Genomic DNA, 7,235 nt, shown 5'->3' with positions numbered 1-7,235 from the left:
ATATATATAATAAACTCCAAAATGAAAGAACATCGTGTATTTATGGAAAAAAAACAGAAAAAAATTAAGATGTAATGAAGAAATATTTCATCTTGGAGTACATTAGAGTCTTTCTTGGCACCAAAGACTTTTTAAAATGTGATTTTTCTTCATAATTCTAAATATAATCAGAAACCGTACTATTTAATAGCAAATTCTTCCCCACACCCGTACAGAAGATTGAACCCAGGCCCACTTAATCACTAAGCCACATCCCCAGCCCTTTTTATTTTATTTTATTTTTTTGAGACAAGATCTCACTGAGTTTCTTAGACCTCACTAAATTGCTGAGGCTGGCTTTGAACTTGTAATCCTCCCCCTTGGAAAGTTTCTCAAGTCTCTGTGATCACAAGCAGGAGCCACTGTACCCAGCCTAATACCATATTCCTTAAAATGAAATTAGTCTCATAATCTACATCAATCTACAGTATTGAGGCTTGTTATTTCTGTTGGGAAAGATTTATCAGATTATTTTAGAAACTAAAACTATGAATCAGCCTGTATGATAGTGTCAACGCTGCAACATTGAACAAGACAAGAATGGTCCTTGTTCCTGGTGGGAAGGGTTACAGACATAAGCAAACACACCAGAGAGAAAACATGCAATTGTAATAAGTGCTGTGATAAAATTTAAGAGCAATAGTGCTAGAAAGATATTGCAAAGTGACTGCTCTTTTAGGTGAGCTGGCCAGGCCTGGGCATTTCTGAGGAGGTAACATTTATGGAGAGCTAAATGACTGGAACAAGCCAACTTTGTGAAGATCCAAAGGATGTTTTACTATGGCTGGTAAAAGGCCATGAAGCAGAAAGTGACAGTGCATTAAAAGCAGAAAGGAGGCCAGTGTGTTAAGACAGGAGTGGACAAATGGGTTTAAAGTATAAAGCAAGATATAGAAGGAGGGCCACATATAGACCAGAAGGCATTTTGTCATTATTCTTTGTGAGATGTGATAAGCAAAGGCATTCCTTTAGCTAATTCACATGTTTAAAATATTATTCTGGTAACCATGTGAAGAATGGTTTTAGAAGCCAAAGAATAGAGTTAAGGAGCTGGTTTTTGAATACCACAAACAAAGAGATCATGATGATAGGTTAGGTTAAGGGGTACAAGAAGAAAGAAAAAATCAGGGCAAGAATAAATTTTGGAGACAGTCAGTGAGTCATATTGATGGAGTAGATATGAAAGTTTTAGAAACGGGAAGAACTCAGGATATTTTTTATGGGTGCATTATAGTTATACATAATATTGGGATTTGTTTTGGCATAATTATACCAGTATGCAATATAAGTTGCTTTAATTCAGTTCCCAGTACTTCCCCTTTCTCTCCCCTCCACCCTCCCCTGTTCCCTTTGCTCTTCTTTACTGGTCTTTCTTCTATTTATTTATAGTATTTTTTAAATCAGTATAATATATATATTACCTTTTCCCATGTGTATGTGTGTGTGTGTGTGTGTGTGTGTGTGTGTGTGTGTGTGTGAATGAGGGTAAAATTTACTGTGGCATATTCATATGTGTACAGTGGATAGTTTGGTCAGTTTTATTCCATCATTCTCCCTTTTCACATCTCTCTTTTTACATCCCTTCTCCCATCTCCTCAGTCTCTTTCCTTTATTCCACTGAGTTCTCCTCTTGTTTTCATCAGATCCCCCCACTTTCCCTTATTTTGGTCTAGCTTCTGCTTATAAGAGAAAAGGTTCAGCCCTTGTGTTTCTGGGTCTGGCTTGTTTCACCTAGCATGACGTTCTCCATTTTCCTCCATTTACCAGCAAATGCCATAAGTTCATTCTTCTTTACCACTGAGTGAAACTCCATTATGTATATATACCACATTTTCTTTATCCATTCATCTGTTGATAGGTATCTGGGCTAGTTTCAAAACTTGAGTATTGTGAATTGCACTGCTATCCATGAAGTGCTTAGTTCTTTTGGATAAATAGCAAAAGTAGAATAGCTGGGTCATATGGTGGTTCCATTCCTACTATTTTGAGGGATCTCCACTGGAGACATCTGTTTGGTCAATTTGATTAATGTTCTTTTAAATTCTGAAGAGTCTTTACTTAGTTTATGTCTAGATGACCTATGTCATGGTGAGAGGTATGTTGAAATCACCTGGTATTATTGTATTAGGGTTTGTTTGATTCTTTATATTAAAAAGGGTTTTGCTGTTGTTGCTTTTTCTTTATTTGTTCTTTGTTTTTATGTATGTGTACTTATGTTTGGGGCATAAATATTTACAATAAGTATATCTTCTTGTTGGTTGATTCCTTTAACCAATATGATATAACCTTTTCTCTTTTGATTATTTTTGGCTTGAAGTCCACTTCAGCTCATATTACAGTAGCTAATTCTGCTTACTTTTGTTCTTTATTTGCATGGCATACCTTTTCCCATCCTTTCACCTCAGCTTGCAACTGTCTTTGCCTATAAAGCGAGTCTTGCAAACAACATGTGGTTGATTTTTAATGCAATTGGCCAGCCTATGTCTTTTGATTGGAGAATTTAGACCATTTACATTCAGTGTTACTATAAAGAGATTTTTTTATTTTTAGTTTTTAAGTTTTATTCATACATTTGAAGTATAAAACCTAATGGTCTTTGGTGTATTCATGGAGTTCTATATCCATCACTTCACTCAATTTGAGAATATTATCATTGTCCCAAAAAGAAAACTCACACTCTTAACCATTCCTCCCAAATAGTCTCAACTCAATCAATGAATTAATCACCCGATGTGATTAACTGAGGGGTAACTGAAGGCTGGTGGGGTGTGGCTGGAAGAGGTTGGACATTGGGGGTGTGGCTTTGGGTATATATTTTTATCTGGCAAGTGGAGTCTCTCTCTCTCTGCTATCTGATCTTCATATGAGCTGCTTCCCTCCACGACACTCTTCCACCATGGTGTTCAGCCTCACCTCTAGCCCTGAGGAATGGAGCCAACTCTCTGTGGACTGAGACCTCTGAAACTGTGAGCCCTCAAATAAACTTTCCTCCTCCACAATTGTTCTGGTTTGGTCTTTAAGTCACAACATTGAAGAAGCTGACTAAAACAGACTGTGAGCATTTTTTATATACTTACTGAACATGTGCATATCTCCCTTGGAGAAATGTCTGTTTAGATCCTTAGGTAAGTCAACTTACAGAAAGATGATTTTTATTTTCTGTCATTTTGATTTTTTTCCTAATATTTAATTCAGATTTGATTTTTCTTTAATTTACTAATAGTATAGTGAGATTAATCCCTATAGGTTCTCTACTTTTTTTTTCATTTCTCTGCATGAAATATTTCATTGGGTATGTTTGTGATGCAGGCTTAGTGGTTAAAAATTCTTTTAACTTCATTTATCACAGAGGGTCTTTATTTCATCTTCAATTCTGAAGGATTGTTTTGCTGGATATAGTAATCTTTGTTGGCACCCATTTTCTTACAGGGCTTGGTACATATTATTCCAAGTTCTGACTTTTATGGTCTGGGTTGAGAAATCAGTTTAAATGAGAATTGACTTACCGCTAAAAGTGGCTCATTGTTTTGCTTTTGTTACTTTTAAAATTCTATTCTCATTCTGCATATTAGGCATTTTATTTTCATTTTAATGTGTCTTAGAGGAATCTTTATTGATCTTGCCTATTTGGTGTTCTAAATGTGTCTTGTACTTGGATATCCATGTCATTCCTAAGTTTTGGAAATTTTTCGGTGCTTTCATCTGTGCCCATGATTCTTATATTTGGTCTCAGTGTTATTCCAGTTTTGTTTTATTTTTAATATCCTGGTCATGGTCTTTTAACAAATTTTCTTTATTGTTAACTTTATTTTCAAAACTATATACTTTGTCTGCTAGGCCTGAGAATCTGTCTTCAAAATTATCTAACTTATTGGTGATGCTTTTCCCTGATGTTTTAATGTGACTTATTGTATCTTTCATTTCCAGGATTTCTTTTCAGTTCTTTTTTCAGAATCTCTCATTATTGAAATGATCTTTTACATCTTGTATTTTCTTTCTAAGTTTATTCCTTAAATCTTCTCTGAGTTCCTTAGTTATTTTAAGTATGAATTTTCTAAATTCTTTCTCCAACATGTCCTCCATTGTGGGGTCAATGGGATCAGTTGTTGAAGTGTTATGAGCTGTTTGGGTATTTTTTATCTAGCTTTTTCATTCTGTTTCTGTGTCTTGCTAGGATTAGTATTGCTTCTTCTTTTAATCAAGGGAGTATTTAGTGAGCTTCTTTCCCTGAAGAGCCCTGGGATGAGCAAATATCCAGGTACCTGATACTTTCACTAAATGTGTGTCCTCTGGTGTTCCCAGTATCATCATCACTTGAAAGAGAAGACAGACACTGAGCCCTATTAATACAATCATTTTAGAGCAAAGCTACATACTAATAAAATAAAAATTGTTGAAAATGTTTGCCACACTTCTTCTAATCCAGGTATAAAATTTTAGTAATGTCCTGGAATAGGTTGAGAAGTTATTAAAGGTAGTAAAATTACTTTTACATTAAATAGGAACTAAAAAGTGGAAGACAAAAAAAATGGCCAAGAAAAGAAAATAGAAAAGAATAATACAAACCAAGATAAAAAGAAGAAAACAAAGGTGAAAATAGAGATTTGAGGCAGTAGCAGATAATGCACGAGGGAAAAGGGAGGCTAAGAGGATCAAGTGTAAACCTGAGCTAGGAAAGCAGAGATAGAATGATTTCAGTTAATGCTTTAAAATATTAGAATCAGATGGTTTGAGGATACAATATCAAATACTAAGGGGAACAACTACCAATTCAAAAAGTTATATCATTTATAAAAGTTCATTAATGATATTAGAGCTATTTATAATAATCCATGACAAGGTGGAAATTTTTCATATTGAATCTTCTTGATTAGGTTCTCAAAAGAACTTGGGACCTTTAGAACTTGCCCTCCACTCTACCGTTTTGGATCCTCCAAGGATAACTGGGCTACAGGAGATACATTCCTGATTGCTATGGATTTCTCATCAGCCAGTTCTTGCTCATCAGCTGAGAGGCTTGAGCCTTCATATTTAGAGGGTGCTATAGTACATCTGCTGACTCCTTTATATGAATACAGGGCTTAAAGCTGTCAAACTGCTGCAGGATACTGTGTAGCTGCACACCTCTGCAGAACCTTTTTTAAAATGGGATAGAGCCTGGTGACTACCTGCACGTGCAGAACTTGTGATTGTGGACTCTGTGTGTGTAGTCTGTGGTGCAGAAGCCTCCCCTAAGGCTGATATAAATCACTAAGGTACTATCTCTTTGGGATTTACAGTCAGTGGCTCTCCTGCATCAGAGATCCTACTACCTGTGATTGTGAATCACTGGTGCCACTTCCCTCTGTTGGGTATTTTTTAGAGCACTGCTATCTAAGCCCTTGGTGGCTGCTGGAAACTGTGGGTCCTGAAGTTGGAGACTCTCCATGGACTGTCTGTGGCACAGAAGCTTCTGTCCTGGCTGGTGCAGCTCACCGTGATTTTACAAATCGCCATGATGGGGGTAAGATGTCAGTTGACCTGTCTTTGCCTGGGTTCCTGCAAAGATTGCATGAGAAACTTGGCTGTGGTTAGCACCCCCTAGAAGTGATAAGCTCTCCAATAAACTCCACACCACTCTCCTTATCCATGTTGGCGGGGCAGGGGGCGGGGGTTGTTCAGTGACTTGCAAAAAGCAGTGATCCCCCTGCAAGTTTCTTCTAGACAGATTACTAAAACAACCCATATCAGAGGTATTCCCCTCTGGTTTTATTTGTGGCTATCTGAATGTAGGGAGAAACTGTGTATATTTAATTTCTTCCAGGGAAGTTGGCTAGCTGTGGACTCTACAAAATGGCTGCCATAATCAGTGCAATGTTCAGTCCACGATTTGGGTTAATCAGCTTAATTTACCTCACTGTCTTTGCTGTTCCTGTCCCCTTTGAACTTGGTCTGCTTTTCTTTCCAGCTATTGTTAAGTAAGTTAAGTTTATGAGCTTTTCCTCTCCCTCTTTCTCTCTTTGTTACCTCTTCCCCCTAACTCCACCCTGGTGAGGGTTTGCAATCAAGTCATTCTGTCCTTATTTTCTGCTCTGGTAACCAAACTACTAATATTAAGTTTTAGAGCATTTAATCTGTTGCCTGCCTCTCTGGTCAGCTTTCTTCCACTGCTTCATTTCTGGGCTATAGAAGTGTTGAATGTTGCCACCTAAATCTCTCTGCTCCTCCGCTCCTCTGTCTTCAGTTCCAGTTATTACATTTTATGCTGAATAAAGTTCCATTGCATGTATATAGCCCAAATTTTGTGGGGGAGGAGGGTTCTGGGGATTGAACTGAGGGCCCCCCAACCACTGAGCCATATCCCCAGCCCTACTTTGTATTTTATTTAGAGACAGGGTCTCACTGAGTTGCTTAGTGTCTTGCTGTTGCTGGGGCTGGCTTTGAACTTGCGATCCTCCTGCCTCAACCTCCAGAGCCATTGGGATTACAGGCATGTGCCACCACACTATGCTCCAAATTTGTTTTTTAAAATGTTTTTTTTTATCAGTTTATGGACATTTGGGCTATTTCAAATCTCAGGCTATAAATAAGGTCTTTGTGAGCATGCTCATATAAGTCATTTTGTAGATGTGTTTTCACTTGTGTTTACTAAATACTTACAAGATTTGGGTCATAAAACAGGAATATCCTTATGTCTGCCTGAAATTACTTGAAACTTCCACTTGGTTTTCCAAAGTGATTAACCATTTAAAGTTCTGAATAGCAATATATGTGTGTTCAGATTATTCTATTACCTCACCAACATATAATGTTTTGCATTAATCATGACTTTTTATTTTCTGCATTTCTGATACTTCAAAATTTTGGACCTCCTTAACACTGGAGAAACTGCCCTTCTGCCCTTCCATGCAAGGCAATTCTTAAAGATAGTGAAGGCCTCATCTACAATTAATCCAAAACCCATTTTCCAATCACTTATTTTATCAAGCACTCAAAGGGCTAATACATCCCATATCACTATCCCCCTGCTGTGATCACCCCAGGGCCATGTATCAAGCAGCTAGGGATAGCCCTATGCTTCAGAGCTCTCTGAATTTATTAAAGCTTACTAATCTTAAACATATTTACCCTGCCTCATCCATTTTTTCCCATGGAAACTATGACAAAGGCTCTTGTCCAATTTTTTCTCCTCTCACATTGTCACCAACCCAGCCCTG

Source organism: Marmota marmota, unplaced genomic scaffold (assembly GCF_001458135.2).
Source record: "Marmota marmota marmota unplaced genomic scaffold, marMar, whole genome shotgun sequence".
Taxonomy (NCBI): Eukaryota; Metazoa; Chordata; class Mammalia; order Rodentia; family Sciuridae; genus Marmota; species Marmota marmota.
The sequence above is the reverse complement of the archived record's forward strand: the minus strand, read 5'-3'. Positions refer to the sequence as shown.